Here is a 23,364-nt window from a genome sequence, read left to right as displayed (position 1 = left end):
CTCTATGTCCTCATTATCTTCTCCTTTTGTACTCTGAACTATATAATTGAAACCCCTTTCTTCCCTTTTCTTTCATGGAAGCATTAGCATCCACAAACAGGCAAATGTCACATCCTCTGTGGAGCCTTCCTGACTTGTCTGTTCCATTTTCTGAGCTGCCTTGGCACTCTGGGTGTAGGTTTTGACCTATATATTACAATGGTCTGTTGACATATCTGTCTTTTCCACTGGTGTGTCAGCTGCTTGAGGTAAGGCCTGTTTCAAGTCATCTTGTTTACTAGTGTAGGCCCTGGCACATTCCAGGAGGCAGATGATAAATGTCTGATGAATAAGAGAGTGAGTGGACAAATGAATGAGTGAACAGTATATAACAAAGCTATAAGCAGAGAGTATTGAGATTACTTTCTAGGGGCAAATGAAATCAAGATAAGACTCCCTTAAGAATCTGACAGAAAACAATGTCAGCCTGGGCCCAACCTTGGGTAATTAGCCAAAACCCAAACCCAAACCCACCCCCAACCAAACCAAACTGACCAGAAAACCCTTGGCACTTCTAGAAATCTGTAGTTTACCAAACAGAAGATGGAAAGAAGGAATAATTTAACAGAAACTAGGGCTAGACTCTCAGGGAGGTTTGACCTATTTCTTTCTCACCTAGAAGGATTTCTCTACACTTTCCTGATTTTTCAGTTTTTTTTTTAATCATAGTTACTGAAATTATGCCAACTTAGGGGTATAAATTCATTTAGGTAAACAAATTTTCTCTATTAAAAACAAAATGCTTCATAAAAAGTTCATGGGCTAGCAGGCATTTACAACTTAGTGTGGATTACTTTACTTATTTGCTCTCCTTCTAACATTTAGTTGAAGTAAGTTGGATTTTGCCTAGGAAAAAAATTGGAAATGTCAAGGGTAAAGAATCTCAAAGATTGAAAGTGGCCTGGGTTGAACTCCGTAACTGAAAACTAGAGCAGAGTTGAACATTTGCGGCAGCATAGGCACAAGGCACTAAAGTGAGGAAGGAATAAACTGGATGTATTAGGATCCCTTGGGTGCCTTGAGCTTGGATGGCCGAGAGCAGGCAGGAAATTCTCCTCTCTTTCCTCTTTCCTCTCTTGACCTTACTTTGAGGGCACACAACTCACAGTGGTTTCATTAATTTTGTGTCTAGAGGGAATAAAATTTTATTGACAAGGCTGGAAGTGTAACCGGCATTTATAAAAGAATTTCTGTGGAAAATTTACATTTGAAAGGACCAATTTGTAAACATAGTTTTGGACTCTGATTCCTTCACATTCCAAGGTCAGCCTCGTTTTGTTTCCATTGATTCATAATGACTAATATTTAATACGTAAGAGGTTGCTCTGGACAACTAGAGGAACAGCTCTGGAACTCTGAGTGAAGCATCTATTATTTTAACAAATATATTACTTGAGAAACTCTGGGCATAGCATTGAATATACTAATTGGAAGAAAGTTTTTCATAAATGTTTGTATAAGTAATGACCAAGAATTCCTACCTAGCAAGGAGAGAGGGGAGAGGAATTTTAGGTGATGAAAATAGAGGAGCAAGCACAAGGAAGCAGAAATGCAAACAGTGCATTCAGCAGGCAGTCATCCATTCATCCCATATTCACTGAACACCTACTGTATGTTGGGGTCTTCAGTGCAAGTGAATAAAGTCACAGTCCTCCACCTTTGAGCCATTTGAGTCTTGCTAGGGGAACAGAAGCCTTAAAGACAGCATTGTCTCCAGCGTGGTGAATACCATACCATACCATACCATACCATACCATACCATACCAGAGGCATGTGGAATGTTCTGGATTTATCACTGACCCAGCTTGGTGGGGGGATGTCCAGGAGTGATCAGGGACGTTTCCTAGACATGGTACTTGGACTGTAGAGGATGTATGGGAAACAGAGTGGCTACAACTTCCAGGCAACCATTTGGCCAGCTAAGGTGGAGTAGATAGTGTCATCACTTGAACTTCCCTCTTCTTCTAGGTGCCTGCAGCTTCATCTATGGGCAACTGCTCTTGTAAATTTACAGATAGTGCGCAACCTTCTGGACAGGGGTGTGCTGGATGGGAGAGCGACACAGGCAGTACTGGTCTGCACTGTTGTCACTCATAGGCTTTCTTAGAGAAACTTGGTTCTTGAGAAGAGAGAAAATGGAACTCTTTATGATTGGCATCGCCTTAGATTGATGATAAAGAAGTGGGAAAGAGTAGGCTGCTTTTCTCTTTGAAGCTTGAAAGGCTGCTATTTTGGTGAGAAGCTGAAAGAGAGAGATGTGATCTACTAGGACACCAAAACTGTGAGTCCCAGGATGCAGCTGCTTTTCGTTTCATCCTGCTGCTTCTCCCAGTAGGGTTATGGGCAGGTAGGATATGGAGGAGGACCCACCTCTCTCTATTTCTGGGTCTCGCCATCACTTTTACTCAGGCTCTGTGGTTTACGTGAATTCCACAACACCATTTCCTCTTGGGAGAAAAAAGATGGAATTTGGAGTCAAAGTGCTTCTAATGGAATCTTCCTTTGCCACTTACAAATCTGTGTGGCTCTAGATAATTCACCCCCTTTCTCTGAACATATGCCTCAGTTTCCCCATCTGTAAGAAGTGGGAGCAATGATTCTTATTGCACTTAATTGTTGTGGAAATTAAGTGAGATAACTGGAAAGCACTGGGCCTATCTTTCAAATAGCAAGTGTTTAATAAATGTGTTTTATTTGAATCTTTACTATAATTTTTTGAATGTTAGGCAAGTGCTGATTTGGCCATGGGTGAAAAAACCATGAGAGATTAAAAAAAAAAAGTTTATCGTTGGTAAGCACTTTCTCTTGCCATTAAAAGGCTAAAAATACCAAGCTGTTGTTCTTTCAAAGTATGAGTAAAAAATAATCTTAAGCAGCTGAATAAATTTGCCGTGAGTCAGGTGGGAACTTTCAGTCTGCTACAAACACAAGATTGGCTTATGGTGGCCACACCACATTTATCTACTGCTTGTTTTAGTAGGAGTTACTTTGCATTCCTTGACAGCGCCCCTGGTTCTTAAAAACAAACCTAAGAAAGAAGATTTTCCTTCCTTCCTCCCTCCCTCCCTCCCTCCTTCCTTTCTCTCTCTTTCTTTCTTTCTTTCTTTCTTTCTTTCTTTTTCTTTCTTTCTTTCTCTCTTTCTCTTTCTCTCTTTCTCCCTTTCTTTCTTTCTTTCTTTCTCTTTCTCTCTTTCTCCCTTTCTTTCTTTTTCTTTCTTTCTTTCTCTCTTTCTCTTTCTCCCTTTCTCCCTTTCTCCCTTTCTCTCTCTCTCTCTTTCTTTCTTTCTTTCTTTCTTTCTTTCTTTCTTTCTTTCTTTCTTTCTTTCTTTCTTTCTTTCTTTCTTTCTTCTTTATCTCTCTTTCTTTCTTCTTTCTCTCTCTCTTTCTTTTTTTTTCTATTTTCTCTCTTTCTTTCTCTCTTTCTTTCTTTCTCTTTCCTAAGAATATTTCCCCAAGACTTTTGATTAGAATATTAATACCTTCTTAAGCTTTTAGACGAGCCAAAACCAATCTAATTAAATTGTTCATCACAAACTCCTTTTTTAATGAGTTTACAATCTAAAGAAAAAAAGTACCCCATAGCTTCCTATGATAATAGACAACTAAAAGACCAAGTAATTATATTTTAGGATAACCTATCAGGGTATCTTAAATATCAGAAAGAGTACGCAAGTGTTTGTAAGTTATTTGCTTGTAGTGCTAGACAGCTCAATGAACTGTCCTGTTCAGAAGTCATTCTCTTTATTGCTCCTATCTTATAATTTAGACGTTAGAATGCAATTGTTTATGCCCAGTAATGAATGAGGCATTCTACAGGGAGAAACTCAGTATCCATTTGTGAATTCATTGACTCATAGAAGTTGGCACTAAAAGTTTTAGGGTTTCTACTTATTTCTCTTTCAGATCCACTTGCTCTTGTTCCTTAACCTTCTGTTCTTATTTTATGGGGTCTATTTCTACCCTTATCTCCTTAAACGTTTTGAACATCTGTATGTTAAGAGCCCCTATCCAGTTGCTCTACTACTTGTAGTTCTTCAGGTATAAATTCTGTTTGTTTCATCTATAGACACTCTTTCTTGGCATTTGTCTTCATTGTAGGTTTTGTAATCTTTAGCTGTGAGTTCATCTCTAGTGAGAATTAACTTCTTTGGGAGGCCTGAGCATCTGGATGGTGGTGGCCGGTGAAATTTCTGCTTGGGGATACAACACTCACTTGATTGGGAAAAGTTTTATAATGCCAGTTCTCAGCCTAATTTCCAACCCCATACATTGCAGATACTGTAGAATAGGCCCTCTACCCATTCTCACATTTTTCTGGTCTACAGAAATTAGCTTAATCTTTGGTCACAATGGGCAATAATTTTCTAGTTTCTGGTTTTAGCCAGCAAACCCCGTTTCAATTGCCTTCAGTACATGAGTCTTATGGTCTTGACTTCCATCCTGATAAAGTCATTAGAACTTTATCTCAGTTGGTGTTGGTTTTTCTCTGGCCCTTGTAGTCTCAATTCTTATTCAGAGCTGTAATGTGATATTTTATGTATTTAGAGAAAAAGGGTAATGTCCATGATTGCTTAGTCCATTGTCTTTCTCTTGACTGGAAGTTTCCCTACACATTATTTGGTGATAGTAGTTAAGTTGCTTGGATCCAGTAAGCTTTGGACTATAGTCTTGTCCCTTTTCTTGCCCCCACTTTCCTTCATCATGCCCTATGATGAAGCATCCAGGCCTTTGTGGGCTGCACTCTCCTCCCTGCTGGTAATCCTGGCAGCCATGAAGAAGGGAGCATGGCTGAGAGCATCATAAGGCAAGTAACCAGAATTACACTCAAGTCAGATGCAGAGGACAAATGCCATGCTCTTGGTTGGCAATCCCAGCCTAACCTCCCTATGTTAACTTTCCTTGGAAATGATTTTGTTTGCCTCTGCAATTCCTAGGTGAACCTTTCTTTTAATACAAAAAGTATTTTATTAAAATTATTAATGCTATACTAAGTACTTAAGATTCGATCTCCTCAAACTTAATGAGGAGCATGAGATGTCTAAGTGGTAAGTAGTGGTTTCTTGCCCTCTTCTCAAGTCAGTACCATCCGCCATGGCCTGCCCTTGCAAGAAACGAAAACAGTGCAAGCTGCTTTCTTATTTCTACTCATATCAAGTGTAACAAACTGTGATGATGGTGGGTAAATGTTTTGTCACCCTCAACCAGTCCTCCCGTTTACTTTATCCAGAATAGCCCAAGCATGTAAAGAACTCAACTTTATGAAAGGAAATTCAGAAGTTCCTTCCAAGTTAGAGTATACATTTCAAGAAAAATAAAATGTTAATCCTAAATATTTGCTTCTTGGAAGTTATTCAGTACTTTAATATCTAATAATGCAACACTAAACTGCAATTAAATTTCTCTTCCCTCAAGAAGCTCCTGTTTATCATAAATTATAGTTTAAGTGATGAATATCCCTATCTTCCCAGACAACTCTCATTCCTGTCATGCTTCCTCCAGCTCTTGTCTGTCCTAAACTCTTGGCTGTTTCTGTTGTATGATTTTTTTTTAATTTCAAAAAGAAAAAATAGGGATGAAAGATATGTGATTAAATCTAATTAGGTGCTTAATAATTTTTCTTTGACATACCGATGTTAGAAAATATGCTTCTTATGTTAAATATAGAAGGCCATGGAAGGTTTTCTAGTGAGCCTAGAAAGAGGAGTGCTCTAGAGACTAGGAGAAAAGGACAGTAACATCTAACCTGGAGGAAAGCTTGTACGTAAGTGAGCCCCTGTCCTTTAATTCTCCCAGTTTCCTCACATGTATGTATGGGCTTGTAGAATTTCCCCACAGAAATCATAACCACAATTCAGAAGATCAGTATCTCAGCCATCAAGGAGGTGACACATCATTTTTAATATTATGGCTTTTGGAGACTGTTTACAAGCTTTTCTTTTTCATCAGATGAAGAAGGGCACCTCAGTCAACAAAAGCTGCTTTATTCAACTTGTGAGCAGAACCCCAGACTTCACATGTGAAGCCATTCCACACTTGCTTCTTTGAGACTTTAAATCAGCAGTTGAAACTGCTTATCTCATTTCAAATTCCTAAGGAATATGAGGAAAGTTATTAGAAAGGAGAGGAAGCATTAATTAATTCATTACTAACCATTCATTAATTCATTAAGTCACCCTTAAGAAGTTGTAATATTATATAATTTGTATGTGTTCGTTTCAGCTTAAAACTAGAAAGATTAAATATTCAGTATATTGTATATGTTTCCCCAAACTGCCCAATGCCCTGATTGTAGTGCGAATATTCTTTGAATTATAGTTTACAGGTTGGTCCCCCACAATGTAGAAGGAGACTTGGGTTCTAATTTTGGTTTTTCCACTACCTTGCGAGGTGATCTTGAACCAATCACTTAGCTTCTGTAGAACTCTCTACCCTCAGGGAGATGGGGTACATGTTTAAAGAAATCTCCTGAAACACTGAAATTTCATAATCTTCCTTCTGAATAGCTATACATCGCTTGAAGACAAAGGCAATAATGGCTTGACAAGTAGAAATTACCTGATAAATCATTAAATCAGCCAATTATCTATCTATTGATACAGATATTATGAGTGTCACAACAATTTAATAATATTCTATAACTAAATACAAGGACATTTTTGTTAAAAATGGAAAGAATTTTACCTTTTTCTAAAGATGAATAAAGAAATTCTATTTATTATTATGTTATAGTAACAGTGGGTCCCCTCCCCCATTTTTCAGATTAACTATTTACCCCAAAGAACTGTTTCCCTGGCAGAACATTTGGATAGCTGGTTGTGACCCTGGGTTGATGAGGTCAGGGTTATAGATTTGGACCCTATTTAGACTAGCTGTATTCACTCCATTCATGGTCAAAGAATGTGAGCCTCTCAGACATCACCTGTCTTATTCACTGGCAGTCCAGGTGAAAGGGTAAAGACAGATTGGTTCATGGCTGCAAATCAAAATTACAAGCGTGCCCTGTGGCTTAGGGAGCCGTAGAGTATGTCATCCTATGAGAAAGGTGGCGCAATATGTTATTGTTAAAATAACTTACTCAAAACAAACCTATCTCAGATCCTTTGGAGGGAAAATACAACTTTTTAAAGTTTAGCAAAAACTTAACATGGTTCAGTTTCCCAGATAAAAACATAGAGGTGAGGGCAGAGTATTATAAAGGAACCTCACAGTAATATACTATTTAGTATAACACTTCAAAATATTATATTATTCAGTGGTTTGAAGAGTGAAATGGACTTTGTGTTAAGAAAATGTTTCTGTAAGGGTAATGTTCATTTGATTTTATCACAGAGTTAACTTTTTTTTTGAATACAATTTTGTATGCTACTTTTAATTTTTTACATTCAAATGCTGTAAAAATGGAGAGACAGCAGAAGGATTTGGCTGAGAAAGCACTGGACATGAGCCCCGTCCAAGGGCTTGTTTTACAACTGAAATCGTACGTAGGTTATTTAATGTTTTACTTTGTTATCCCTTAAATATTACAAAATATTTAGAATGGGAATACCAACATCTGTTTTCACCTCTGTTTCATAGATTGTTAAAAGTTAAAAAGTAAGCTCTTTGAAAGATATGAAAGCACTTTGAAAATATAACCTTCCTTTAATGTAAGGATAGGTGAAATGAATTTAATGAACGAAAGCTCAGAACTTCACAAGATTAATGGACTTTTTTCATTCAGAAATTCAGCAGAAATATTTTTTCATTATTATAACCCAATGCTTTTATTTCAAGAAGTGTAAAAAGGTACTTGATTAATGCTGAAAGAACGGTAAAATGATAGATATTGCATAGCTTCTACAATTATATTGTAGCAGTGTTGTAGAAACAATATTTGGGTATGAAGTGGGGCCCTCAGGCTAAATCTGACTGAAAGATCTATTTTCTTTGGTCCCCAAAGTGTTTCTAGCTTTTGAGATTTGAATCCTCTGTGGTTCACTAATCCCCACCATACTTTACTTTCTGATTCTTTAGGTCAGTGTTGTTCAACAGAAATATAACGTGAGCCACATATGTAATTTAAAAATTTTCTAGTAGCCATACTAAAAAATAAAAAGGAACATATAAAATTAATTTTGCTAATATATTTAACCGAGTATATCCAAAATACTGTCACTTCAACCTGTAATCAGTATAAAAATTATTGAGATATTTTACATTTTTTTGCACTGTCTTCTAAATCCAGAGTTTAGTTAATGTTTCCAGCATATCTTCGTTGAAACTAGCCATGCTTCAAATGCTCAGTCAACAGAGGCTGGCCACTGTGCTGGACAGTGCAGCATCCCTCACTCAAGTTACCCACCTGGCCCTTCTGGCAGTGGTTCTGAAAATGTGGTCTCTGGAATAGCAGCATCACCATCACCTGGGAATTCCTCTGGACTGCAAATGTTAGGCTCTACACAGACGTACGAAATCAGAAACTATGGGAGTGGGGTCCAACAAGCCATAGTTTAATGAGCCTTGAGGTGATTCTGATGCACCCTAATGTTTAAAAACCCACTGCCCTATTGGCATCTTAATTTGCAACTCTAGCTTTTGCACTCTGTGCTTATCATGATTCATAGGCAAAACCAAATCCAACACATAGCAGAAGTGCCATCAGCTAAAATGTTTTCATTTGGCCCTTCTGAGGCATTAAAACCTGAAGAAAGTAGGACAAATACTAAACACAGCTTGAGAATTACTCATTACACTGTTTATTCCTTTTAAACTTCCAGGACTGCATAGTTAAGGGGAGCCTGACAGGATGTCATCTAGTCAAATACCCCTTTCACCTACTCATAGATGTCTGAAATGTCTTTAACTGGGGTGGAGTGGATGATACCCACTTCTGTATCCACACTTGAACCAAGATCTACCTGCGGGAGGAGATACACTGACTCAGGCGAGAGCCAGAGTTAAGGTAGTGAAAGAGCATGGTGCTGGGAACCGAAAGATCTAAATCAAATATACTGTTTACCTCTTATGCACAATTAGCTTTTACTTAACCTGTGATGACTCATTTTATTTATTCATGTGGAAAATAATGACAGTGAAATTCATGGTAATGATGAAGTTAAAAAATCTGTGCAGTCTGACTCACAATATTGTTGCAAGTATCAAATGAGATCATGTACGTGGAGATGCTATGAGATGCTGTAACTTTGAGACTTTTGTTAGTGTTATTAAGTCACACTATGGTGTAAATGACTAATTTTCCCTTGGGAAGTTGTACGTGATACTGGAAGTAGAAGAAGCTAAAGTACCGGAAAAAGGTGGAAAGGCTCAGAGAGGGAGGCTGAAAGCACTGCTGATAAACTACTTGACCAGACAGTTTTGCCAGCTCTGATCATTGTCTTGAATACCTACATAATTTTAAAACATAAATTACAATGATATTATACTATCTATTATAATACAAAGTTTAGACCATTCTATCTACCATTGTTTATTTATCCCTCCATTCTGCCTCTCCATTCATTTTCTCTGTGGGGCTATTTGTGTTTTCTAATTAATCAGCCTGTGATAACAGGCACCGATGCGGAGCCAATAAAAAGTAAACAACACTTTGCCAACTGAAAAATACGATGAGATACCGGTGACTGCAGCTTCCTGTGAAAACTTCATTAGCAATAAATGAGTTACCAGATGTCACACATCAGATTTGAAATTAAAATATATTCCCAGTATTTGTGTGCGGTCTGAGCAGGAGGGAAAAATGAACTCTTTCCAAGAGAGCTGCATAAGGTCATGTACCACTTTGCCTTGGACTGTTTGTTTCTCTTCTGATTGTAAAATAAACGCATCCCTTGGTTTGTCAAGTGGAAATACAGCATTTCTGCATACAAGAGCTATGTCGTGAAGTGGCACATTACTCATACAGCAGCAACTCTTTAAGGACAAGGTGCATATTTTCAAACATTCTGTGCCCCACCAAGACCACCGTCTCCTGTTGTTTTTAACCTAACCGTAGCAGTTTCTGTCTTTTCTCACCTTCACTTTCAAAGCGATTTCTGTTTTTATTACCAACAATAAAACTGTTCAAGCCAGCAACTGTCAGCGTTGACTCCGCTCTTCCCGAACTTGCTGAAACAACAACCCTTTTAGTGCTTCCCCTTTCCTCATGAGATATGAAAACTCCCCTCTTCTTCTTCCAGCTAGCTAAGCTGACTCTGTCCTGGTCATCAAAGTTACAAGCCTCCAATTGGAAAGCAATTGTGGTAAGGGAGGAAACCCCACAGCTGGAAATAGGACAGCACAGTTTCACTTGAGCCAGCAGAAATTTCAAATGATAAGCCAGTATGGTAGAAATATCTAATACTCTTTAGTTTTCATAAACAAGCTTTTTGGCAGAAGAAGACCCGTGTTCCTTTGCAATTTCAAAATCTCCAGTTACTTGGTTCTAGCTAAAGACCATGACTGTTTGAAAATGTTTATTTTTTTTCCTTCCTAATTTAATTTTGTTCTTATCTCCTGTAAGATAGGTGAAGTTTATAAATCAAATTAAGAGGGTGAAAGGGAATTATCACTCTCAAGCCTCCTCTTGGAAAAATATTTACCTAGAATTTCTTTACACACAGAAATCCCCCGAGGCACTTAAAAGTTTATTTCTGGATCATTAAATACTCATCAGATGCTGGGGATGCAGAAGCTACTGGCCTTTGACCTTCATATAAATGAAGACAGAACATCTTTGAAATAATTAGCTATGTCAATGGGGAAAATGTCAATTTGAATTTTTCAGTTGCATAACTTTAGCACAAAGTGACACACAAATATTCAAGTGAACTTACTTAATGTATAATTGTTTTATACTATTCTCTCTTTCTGATGGTATCTGATTCACATGGATGACTTATAGTGGCTTAATATTAACAATAACAACATTTATAGTTTATGGTTAATTGAATGCTTACTATATCCCAAGTTTTGTGCTAATGGCTTTCATCTCTATAAGAGAGCCCTGATATGAACTGAATTGTGTCACCCCCACCCCCGCCCCCAAATTCATAGGTTGAAGCCTTAATCCCCAGTTTGACTATATTTGGAGATAGGGCCTTTAAAGAAGTAATTGTGGTTAAATGAGGTCATAAGTTTGGGGCTTTAATCCAATATAATTGGTGTCCTTTTAAGAGGAAGACACACCAGTAATGTGCTTGCACAGAGCAAAAGCCATGTGAAGACAGTGAGAAGATGGCTGTCTGTCTTCAAGTGAGGAAGAAAGGTCTCACCAGAAACCAACCCTGCTGCCACCTTGATCTTGAACTTCTAGCCTCCAGAACTGTGAGAAAAGAAATTTCTGTTGTTATTTAGTTATGGCAGTCCTAGCAAACTAATACAGGGCCTATGAGGGCAGGCACCATTATTCCCACTCTTCAGATGAGGAAACTGAGGCCTAGAGAGTAGGTCCTTACATTTTTGACATTCTGAAGTCTCAAGGCTCAGGTTTTTTTTTCCCCTTTGGTAAAGTCATGGCCTCATACTCTGGTTCAGCGCTTCTCAATCAGGGGTAATTGTGCCCTTCAGGGACATCTGGCAATGTTTGTAGACATTTTTTGGTTCCCATAACAGGGGGAGAGGGAAAAGAGGGTGTTACTAGCATTGAGTGGGTAGGGGCCAAAGATACTGCCGATCATATTGCAAGGCACAGGACAGGCACCCCAAACAACAAAGAATTATCTCGCCTAACATGTGAGTAGTGCTGCTATCGAGAAACCTTTCTAGTCCAGTTTTTTTTTCTTCCCTTTCAATTCTTGATAATCTAGTTCTTATCTTTCATGGAATAAGTTAACTGTACATTATGTTTTATTTATGGCTTTTGTTTCATTGAGAACATCAGAGCTTTCAAAAGGTGTAGGCAGCCTTTCCTGGATAATTGCAGTAAAACTGAAATAAAGAAAAAGATTACATTCCTATCTTCCCAGAAAAACTATAGATCCCTCAAAAGAAAACATTCTGTCAGATAGCCTTCAATTGTCCAAGGTCACGTTGAATACTCACTTAGTAGGAGCTCTAAAATTGCGAGTTGACTAAATAGCTGTTGTGTCAGATCATTCTAAAATGATCCTCTCTAAGCATTTTCCAGAACTGTAGGATTCTGTACAAGAACAATGGAAGAGAGAATTTGAGCTTAGGTTCATTATAAGCTCTTAAAGGGATCTGATGGCTCTTATAGTAGGAGGGAGGCAGCCAGCAGGTGCGGAAGTCAAACCCTGCCCTCTGGTGGCATCACGCCATAGACAACTGCTGTGTCAATCTGAGTCATTGGTGTCTGAACTGATTTTTACAATATTTGACTGTAAATTCAACTTTGCATTCACCTTAATTTAAGCTTTTTTTCTCTGTGGAGCAACACATTAAATATCATCAAGGCTCTCATGAGAATTAAACCAAGTAGAGAAAAGTGAGAAGAGATAAATATACCTAGTTACAAGTGATAATCTCTCCATGTTTGGCAACCAAAGAGTTTGAATGACTTAGTTTGAGTCTCCGTTACTTGCCTCCTCTACCCAGCTGCTCTTCTGATCCATAAGGGCAATGAGTAGTTGTTTTTGTACCTGAAGAAAACCATTTCTGGAAAAAAAGGGCTTCTAAAGGACCAATATTAATAGAATTCTGTGACCAAAATTTTAATTATTTATTGGTTCCTGTGGTATTTTCCTTACACATTTCTTACAGACTAGTTCTAGAAGAAAAGCAGCATTGTGTTTGAAAAGCAGCAAAATCTGAGGAAATTATACTTCCCCTTTTTCCCATTAAGAACTCTACTCTCTCACTAGGAAAACACCACTGTACTTCTTATCACAGAATGCAGCCTTTTCTGTATACTGATGCCAAATGGGTAACATTTTAGTGGGGCATTTGAAGTTGCGATATGCAACTCCATGGGAGACAAACAAGGCCATTCAGAAGGTCTTTTCATTGAGAACATCAGAGCTTTCAAAAGATGCAGGCAGCCTTTCCTGGATAATTGGGGTAAAACTGAAATAAAGAAAAAGCCCATAAAGTACAAAAATCAGCAATCAGATGGAAACACTCAGAATTAGGAGTGAAAAGATATGGTGAATGCTGATGCTGAATCTCAATATGTAAAACCAGTAGGAGTGAGTAAGAAAGCAACATAATTTCAGAAGTTGAAGAGTAGAAATCAGTTGATTGCAGGATTTAGCGGGGGGGAAAAAAGACAGAACACTAGTCTGGAACTAGGGTGTGGAGGACTTAGTGGCTTTTTCCTTGCCTCTCTTGAAACTGAGATCTTAGGCAAATCATTAAACCTCCTCTGGACTTCGATCTGGCAAATGGGAATGAGATTATAAAGCCTCTACCTTGCCCTTGTAAGAATTTGTAAGATTCGACGTTTAAAATAATTTCCTCAAAAGATAGAATATTATACTCATTCAGTATGAATAGACTATATACCATAAAAACAAGTTTAATGTATGGCTGAAGTGAAAAGCTATTCTATGTATCAAGAGATACATATTCAGCACTTAGAATCTTAAAAGGGAACATTAATTAATGTTAGTGGAGTCTGGTGGCTGGCAGGCATCATGGGAAACAAACCAGAAGCTTTGCAGCCACAAGCATCAGTTAAGATCCCGGGTCCACCTCTGACTAATCTTGTACCTGGCTAATTTACTCATCCTCTTTGAGCCTTAGTCTCCTTGTCTTTTAAAACAGGAGAAAAACTTACTGTTCATGTGAGGGTTAAATAAAACATGGAGGAAAAAAGAGTGCTATATATTAAACACTCAGTAAATGTTATCTATTATTACTATCATTTTATATATTCTCAATATATATTCATATATCCCCACCAAATACTAAGTAAATTATCCCTTAAAATTATACCTTGTTTACATGTGTAATTTGTCACATTATTACACATGGCCAAGAAACAGACTGGAATGACGTTAGAGCTCTGTCAGTATAATGCAGTATCGTGATACAACTTGTTATTAATACCATAAAGCAATGTAAAAGATCCAGGAAGTATTCATTTTTTAAAAGAAGTGAAAAGTATGAACATCTAAAGTGCAGACGATTTTAAGATTAAGCTGGAGGGGGAAAAATATCACACTATAGACCTTTGGTTGGTGAATCATACCTAAACTAATTAAATGGCAAAATTTTCCTTCAAAATGCAGGATTCAGAGAAAAAAATCTCTTTGCCAGCAGCTCCCCTAGTATTCATATCAGTCTCTTCCTTGAATTATCTGACTTAACATGTGGTAATTGTTGTTCTTTAATATGATTTCATGAGATTCACTTTCTAATAATTATATAACACTGTGTTGTTTCTGGTAATAATGTTTTTGGTATTACTTTATTACTATATAAAATAATGGAAAAACAAATTAGGCTAAATATTTTTGTACTCAGAGCAGGCAGATTTGTGAAGTTCATTAGAACTTTGTGAGAATAACATAATATGCTAATAATTTTGGATATCTTGAAATGAAGAGGTTCTAATCCAGAGAAAATATGTTTAGGAATCAGTTTGTTTCAGTAGGCATAGTTACATACCTGCCAATGATCAGCTTAAAACCATACTCTAGATAAGTTACATGCCTGTTATACCAACAAATTAAGATGTTCTTTTATATAAAAAGTCATTCTGCAACTATGGACTTTCGATTTAGATTTGGAGAGTAGCTTTATCTCAATATGGATCAGGAAGTCACAGAAATTTCTGCTATAGAAGGAAATTTATGGGTCATATTTATTGCTTTTCTTCTTGAGAGAAATACAGGAATATATATATGCATGCCCTTTGTCCCTATAAACATACACAATTACTATATTCTAAATGGGGTCTTGGTTGTCAGCTTACCCAAAAGCAAAGTCTATTTTAACTTACATGTAGTTGAACTATTATTCTCTATAGTCTTTTGCTTTTATTGAAACAACTTGAGTCAGAGATTCTTAACATTTTATTGCTGGAATGGTCCTTAGAAATTACACGCTGCAGGGTTCACATATTTAAATACTATACAGGGGCTGAGAGTAACAGAGGTGGGTGAAGCAGGCATGCTGGTGAATGGAGGACCCTTTCCCTTTCTCAAAGGAGGCAGGGATGGGAACCTTAATTGTGTCAACTGTGATGAGGGAGATACAGGCTGATTTTTAAAGATAAGTTGGAAATTTCAAATTTTATGTGAAATATCTTATTTTGAAATGTTTTCAACTAATGCAAGTAAAAAAAAAAGCCACATTGTGTGGAAATAAACAGAACCCTTCTTCAGACCAAATGTGCTCTAAGGGCTGCTAATTTACAACTTAGGATCCAGGCTAACCACCTAATTTTACAATTAAGAAAACAGACTTCAAGCCCCAGCAAGATGCCACAGACCCCCACTCCAGTGTATTTACACTGCACTAAATATTTGAGGTGTACCTCTGTTAGACATTCCCTGATTAAATTCCACATTCAACAGTAATCCATGACTGAGGAGTTGCAGGTAGTGGGAAAATAAAGAGAAGTGTTGGGATGAAGTTATTATCTGCTCTCGTAGAGTTGGGCTGCGCTGTCTGGGTGTGCACTGCCCTGGCCTGGCGTAGAGTCTGCGACCCAGCTCAGGATGGCAGCCGGGACTGCACCTCCCTGCTTCACTGATCTTGCCAGCAACTTGGCTTTCCTTTTTCTGTTCTGTTCCAGATACTGTTATGTCTTTTAGAGCTGTTGCTGCACTTCACTAAAGTGATGCCTCCATGTGGGTGATACAACACACCACATGTGATATTTGGGTCTTCTTGCATATTATTTTAACATTTATTGAAAAAAATCACCTAGTGCCCAAAAGATGATCAGTAGTGAAATGGCCTGATGCTACTTCATGGAGCTACAATGACCCAGTGGCCCTGGTTATATAACTGGTATTAAGGTTAAACTTTAAAATATCTTTAGTAACTAGTGCTGAAAATATTTTTGAAAGCTTCATTGTCAAGTAAAGTTTTTTTAAAAATGAGCTATAATGCTCCAAGCATGAAATTATCTACACATTTGTGTTGCAAGGCTACATTTATGTTTTTGGTACTAATATATTTTCTAAATTAATTTACTGCAGATTTAGGAACACATGCACAAAAAAAGTCCATAAAGGGAATATGTCTGCTACTGGTTAGGTGGATACACTGACTGACAGAGTTACACCGGATTGATACTGGATAAATATGGAGTGCTTCTGATGAACAGTAACACTTGGCTTGCATATACATTTCTTGGGATTCTAGCCCTAATAAAACTTCCCAGACAAGTAAGGTGATTTTTTTAGCTTGGGTGGAAAAATACTTTAATTCTCACAAGCATATTTTGAATTCCATAAAAGGACAACATGTACATTTTGTTTAAGTGCTGGAGGAATACAGTTCATGATTTCATACGCAGTGCCTTGGCTGGGAAGGGTGGGGAGCAATACAAGTATGAACTTCTATTTTGATTTTATTTTGGGCGAAGAAAACAAATTTCATGCTTCTTCAAACGATAGAGTTTTCAAGGTGAGATAGAAAATTGAGATGGAAAATGATGGTCTGATAATGTAAACTTTCTTATAACTCAGAAGGACTGCTAGCAGCTACTTGACTGAGAAGCCTTTATGCTAGAGTGGAGTGTCAGAACCTGGAAGATGGTGCCATCTCCTCCATGAGCCAGAGACAGGCCAGGGGGCAGTCAAAGTGAGATGGGAAGGGGCCCACGTGGCGGCCTTCAGGAACTCTGTTGTCTTTAGCTGCTAAACCCCTCAAAGGAATTATTCACCTGGGAGTTTCAGTATTAAGGAAGTACTAAGGATTAGGCTACTGGGATCAAACTCGGGATCCAAGGAAGAATATTGTGGGGGCAGTGAAAGAAATATGGTCATAGTGTCTGAGGTCTTGGTTTGAGTTCTCAGCTCTAGAAATTTAATTTCAGTCGTTCCTGTATGGTCTATGTCTCTAGTTAATATGTTCAAACTTTCTTCTAGCTTCCTGAGCATATGGAAGTTACTATCATCCAATGTCCTTGTAAACTGATTCTATCATCTGTGTCATTACTAGGTCTGTTTCCATTAATTGATTTTTTTTTCTTTACATGGATTTTATTTTCCTGCTTCTTTGTGTGCCAGGTACTTTTTGAATGGAAACTAAACACTGTGAATTTTTCGTTGTTGGATGCTGGATATTTTTGTATTCTGATACAAATTCTCCAGCTTTGTTCTGGGAAGCAGTTAAATTACTTGTGAATAGTTTGATTCCTTCAGATCTGGCTTATAAGCTTTGTTAGGTGGGACCAGAGTAGTATTTAGCCTAGGGCTTTTTCCTATTCTTGAGGCCAAGCCTTTCTGAGTATGCTACCTGATGCCCCAAGAATTACGAGTTCTGCCTCTCTGGCTAGTGGGAAAAACAGCTGTTTTCTGGCTCTCGGTGATCTCTGGGGATTCTTCCTTCTCATCCTTTTGGGTGATCACTCACATGCACTGAAACACAGGGGGGACCCTTTACAGGGCTCCATGCTCTTTCTTTGCAAAGCAAAGAAGCATCCATACACTGAGAGCAGGCTTAAAACACAGACCTGCATGGGGTGAACCTCTCTCTCCCTTGCAGGAATCACCTGAGCTCTCTTCTCTTGCACAAACAGGGATACTTGCCTTATTTGTTACCCTTATGCCAGCTAATGGCCCTGCCCTTTACCTTGTGGACCCACTGGTGAAGAGTCTATAGGCCAAAAGGCAACTTGTCTCCTCTCAGAACCCATGTGGCAAAATTCAGTTTATCTGAAACATTTTCGCCAAAGCTACACCACCACATGACTGTGGTTCTTCAACAGAGTTTATGTGATTTATAGTTTAAAAAATTGATTTTTTTCTTATTTACACCTTAATTTAAAATAATCATTTTTGCCAAACTCCTGTGAAGCAGAATGCATAATGTTATTAATTGAGAATATCTGCCCACAATTATAAATATATAGAACTCACTCAGCTTAGAGTTAGTACATTAACATTTGAAAAGAAAGTGCTTTCTTTTTAAGGGAAAGATATCTTTTTTCTTACATCTTAAAATTCCAACTTACTAAAGTAGTAACGTGAGTGAAAAAATAATAAAATTGTATGGCTTTTTTATTGCATGTTTATTTAGGCCAAACCAGTATGAGGCAGCTAGATTAATTACTTTTATACTGTTAAGTACTGTACATAGTTAATTATTTCATCTAAGTCGTGTCTGAGCCAAACCTGTGAATTATTGTTCATGCAGGGCAATGATGATAATTTATGTACTCCCTCCATGCTACAGCCTGTTAATATATTATTTTTGATTTGAAACTAGATGTTAGAAGTTTGCAAGAGGCTTTTAAAGACTACCCCATGACATAAGTTCTAAAATTATGGATTTCAAAATTAAGGTTGACAACATGCTATGATATGAACTTATTTAGATGATGGATTTGGTTGGAAAAATATTTTTCCGTATGTTTTCCCCATGAAACTCTCACAGTTTCAGCTTGTGCTTTTTCATTCTGCCTGATTTTATGATGTGGCTGTTACTTTGAGCCCTTAGCAGTTTTTCAGCATGCACCATGCCCGAGATCTGATCTCACCTACTCTCCCAGTGTGGCTAATCAGATATTAAATTGTGGCTACAAATGCCTAATGACTTCAGGTGCTAGAGAGGTGCTCACAATCATCATGAACTAACCAAACTAAACAGATGACGCTGAATCCATTCTTAAAATGTAAGACCAACTTTACAAAACTTGAATCAACAGCTTCTCAGAGATAGTTGTACGCAGTCAAGTGAAAGAGAACTGTAAAAGTTTTATAAATTCAAAAATTAAATTTTGAGATGCCATTAAAGTAAAAGAGAAGAAGCAAGATGAAGAACTCAGTAAAACACAAAGTATAATAAAAAATTAGAGATGTTATAGCACCTCCTTGCTTCCCCAAGTGTGGTCCTGGATACCAGCGTTAGCATCACCTGGGAGTTTTCTAGTAAAACAGTCTCAGGCCCCACTCCACATCTGCTGAGTCAGAATCTGAATTTGAACAAAATTCTCCAGGTATATTTGTGTGTCCATTCATATTTGAGAAGCGCTAGGGAGACATTTATTAATCACTTAAGCTTGTGCATGGATCCAGTAGTTTGTTCCTCACGTAGATGGAGAACCATCCCAGTCACTGAGCCCCAGTCCAGTGGAGTGTGGCTGTCGCATGGAGAGACCCTGGGAAAGGGCAGGTAAGCAGTGGCTGTGTGAGGGTCTCCTGCATTTCTACAGGGAGCGCTTGGAGTTTAGAGGAAGAAGAGTCCCACTGAGGGAAAACTGTGGGCCAGGGAAAATAAAAATCTGTTTCACGTAACACACATATGCCAGCTCCAATCATGCAACAAGTGAATTGGCTGTTAATCTTTCAGAGGAAAAACAATACAAATCCAGACTTCTTGCTGGGACTCTGATGGGAGGGTCCTTGCTTGTTTTGGAAGAATTGAGAGCATCTGAAAGGATGGGAAGTGCTCCATCTTCTCTTGCTGCTCATTATTATCTCTGTTTTGTTTGTATGAAATATGTGAATTTTACATTGTGAATAACTTTTCCTCCTTAAAATGCAAGCACTTGATGCACAATTTCCTTTCCTTGCAGAGGCTTTCAAACTGTTCAACCACTAGAGGTCTGTATTACCTATTTTTAAAAATCACACCCAACTGGCTGAGACTTTCAGTTCTCAGTTTCAATGCCTATTTTGATGTTTTAAAATTTAAAATCTTTTAAAAACATAATACCAAGGAATAAACATCACAACGCTCTAGAAAATGGAGGAGAAAAGCTAATAGGAACCCTTCCATTCAAAAGGATACCAAGTGTCCCCTGCTCTTTCTAGGAGACAGCTGAGGATACCTTCACACTCAGTCACAAATCCAGGGAACAAATTTATTTTCTGTAAAATAGTTCTTCCCCAATACATTTTAAGACCTTTCTGTTTTAACTTTTAAAACAAATGCTTTGTTGTTTCCTGCAACAAAAGAGAAAGTTAAAGCAAGTTAAGTCTTCTGTTTAGTTCATTTAAAACATTAGTTTTACCATTTTTATGAGGGTTTTTAAATAAGAATTTCTTTTTTTGGTACCTACCACAAGTTGAGTCCCCCAGGTTTTCACTGGGTTCCATGCTTGCTGGGGATTTTCACTGGCCTAGCCCGTTTGAGTCGACCTTCTGCTAGCAGAAGCACAGGCTCTGAGCCTTCCAGAATCAAAAAAATGAGGTGTCCTATTTCCAGGACACCTGATTAATAGTGACGAAACCTTTCCATAGCATTATAGAGCAGGCCCCCTAAAACACCGCACACTCATATACTGATGTACGTAAATGGAATGGTTGAAAATTTACAGAGGTAAAAAGCTGTAATTTATTGAGTACATATTGCTTCAGGGGTTTGGGATTTTGATGCTGGATTTTCATAGATTCTAATTACCCCTGCATTTAGAGTAAGTGGGTCCATTCGTTGCCAGGCAAGGTGTAACGCTAAGAGGCTTCCTTCTTTTAAAAGGCATTATTGCATAATCTTCCTGGCCCGTACCAGAAGCATAAGCAGTTCTGGTGCGGCTTCTCTCTCAGTCTGTCACTTTATTAAAACACAACAATTTGCATGTGTTATTTAGCAGATAAGCTGGGTTCATTTCAAAGGCTAATATTTAACAGAGGGGAAAATAGCCTATCCCAATCCTTTTAAAAAGTGTTTTCTATGTATTCACAGGCATATTGCCTAGTGTTTTATATAGATCTCAAAGCTAGGATTCAAGGATAATTTCAGTAATGTCTTACACTGCTTGTCTACATAATCCAAATGATCAATTCTACAGCAGAAGGAAACTAATTCACAGCACAATAATTTGTACTACAGACCACATTATTTAAAGGAGTTACGTTTTTCATTTCCTGTTGCATTTCTGCGTCTGGCTGGTAGCATATGAATTAACAATTTTCTCACTGAAATGTGGCAGAAAATACTGTTTTACCCAATCCTGAACATTACTTTCAGAGCTCCTGGCTCTTTTACTATTTTTCAAAATGATGTAGCTTATACTTGCACCCAATATCAGTATAAACCTATAATTGAATATGAGCACAGCGTTCACTTACATGTGTATATGTAAAAAATGCAGATAGTGTAGCAGTTAATTAAAAACAGGGGAAGGAAGATTTGGAGAATTTGATAGGTTACATCTGGGAGAGAAATGGTCAGAACTAGGGCATTAGAGTCAGTCCCAAATTCCAGTTCTCATCCTGGTATTGGTTAGCAGTATGGGCCCCGTTGACTCAGTGTCTGTGAAAGAATGAAGCCAATAAGAGAACCTAGCCTGTAATATTTTTTGGTGGATTAAGTAAAAAAATGCAGATGAAATGACTGACCCAGTGCCTGTCCAATTAATAGGCATTAACTATTATTTTCTCTGATCCTTTGTGTCTACATTCATAAAATAGTAATACAATACAATGGCAATGCTCATAGTCACCTTTAAGTATTGCTGGGAGAAGTGGATAAGATCAAGTATATGAAATAGTACCTGGCACTGGTTGCTTCCCAAACTGGTCTCCCAAGGTTTTCACCCTTACCATTGGACTGCAAGTTGGGAGAGTTTCAAGGATGTTTCATTATTGGATTTGAGATTGTTTGTTGGTTTATTTATATATTTATTTTTGAGTGAGACAGTTACAGGGTTTCAATTACTTTATAAGTCTCACTTATTTTTTTCTGATCAGGATGATGACTTAAACTTGTAACTCTACCAGATTAAGAAGATATACTATTACACTGAAATAAGAGTCAGCTAGAAACAAACTCTTTTCAGGGAAGTTAAAAAAACCTGAAGTTAAAAAATCTGTTCAATCCCAGGGAATTGAGAGAAAAAAACGTGATTGTGCTATTTTCAGCCCTTTCATTACTTTATCCCTAGCAACTGAGAAAAGTTTGTTTTCCCTAAAATGCTGTATAGTGTCTCCTTTCAGGGAAAACAATCTGTGGGAGAGAGATTTGAAGGAAGCTGTGACTAACTAGCTTTTTATTAGGGACAGAATACTGATTAAATTACAAGCATTATTTTAACTCAACTTGTCTTCCCAATACTACTGGGGTTTAGAATGAAAATTGCTGTATTTTGCAACGAGCACTGAAGAGAACAAAGACTAGCTACTGACATACAACTATAAGGTTTTACTCGGAGGAGAAGGACCAGACTTTGGCAGTTTGGCCTTTATGCAGGAATTGCCAAGGACACACTGGAGTTACAAAAGAGAAACATGCTTCCTGAAATCACTGGCACTTGTCTGGACAGACGTCCATGTCAGTTCACACCAACTTTCATGTTGTGTGTGAGAAAATGAAAACCTCTCATTGAAAGTTGTGTATTGTATATTCTCAAAATGTTCTAGTTCTTTGCAGGGCTGATTTTATGAGATGTCAACGATATAAGGGGTCCTGGGAAATAAATTCCTGTACGGTTGTAAATAAATAACTATTGGTACCAATAACTGGCCCTGGGACCTGAAATTGTGCTAGCAGTTCTCGGGTTACACTTCAGTTCGGAGAGCCAGTCACACGTGAACAGTTAAGGACTGAACCCCTGTCTTTCTGTCAACTCAGCACGACTTCCAGAGGCCTCCTTCTATCATCACCACTTTGGAAATCAAGTCAGCATTTCCGCTTCTAAGCATACACCCTCTAACTCTCCACACATGCAGGGGAAATATGTGAAAATGTTTACTGCAGCATTGTTAACCGGCCACGGAATGCTGTTTTTCTAGAATAAAGGAAATGGCATTTTGCCCCTCATTCTGTTCGTGACCACTTCTCACTCTCGGCGAGGTCTCTCATGGAGGCCTGTAAGGCAGCTGGCCCATCTAGGGGACACGTGACATCACAGATGCTTGTCTTTTCCTTGGCCCCATCTACTGGAGATAGTAACTAAGTCCTTTGCCTAAGCTGGTAGGAGAGGAGCTGTAGAAAATCAGATTAGCAGGAGAGAAACGATTAGTCTTTATTTTCTTGTTTCTAGCCTGCAAATACAGATTGTTAAATATGCCTGTTCCCTAATCCTCATTAGGAAATTTTGAAGAATAGCAGGACAGGAGAAAAAGCATGGGAATTATGAGAGAACACCACCACTAAAATAATACAAAGTCAGAATCGTTCCTTCTCATTCAGACTATCTTACATGGTTAGAGGTGGTTGAATTAGAAATTTTCCATTAAATAATTTTATTCCTAGTTTTATATGGATGGATGCCACATATACAACCCCAAATATATCTTTTTATTTGGCATTTTCTTTTTGTTGGATTTG

At 37.9% G+C, this 23,364-nt stretch overlaps 1 protein-coding gene across 1 annotated transcript in view; it reads right to left on the bottom strand.

Moving 5' to 3' along the window:
- Positions 1-23,364, bottom strand: part of AGTR1 (angiotensin II receptor type 1) — a 42,548-nt gene that overhangs the window by 3,473 nt on the left and 15,711 nt on the right. The window lies entirely within an intron of this gene.

This window comes from Vicugna pacos, chromosome 1 (assembly GCF_048564905.1).
Source record: "Vicugna pacos chromosome 1, VicPac4, whole genome shotgun sequence".
Classification (NCBI taxonomy): domain Eukaryota; kingdom Metazoa; phylum Chordata; class Mammalia; order Artiodactyla; family Camelidae; genus Vicugna; species Vicugna pacos.
This window is presented reverse-complemented; position numbering and strand designations above follow the sequence as displayed.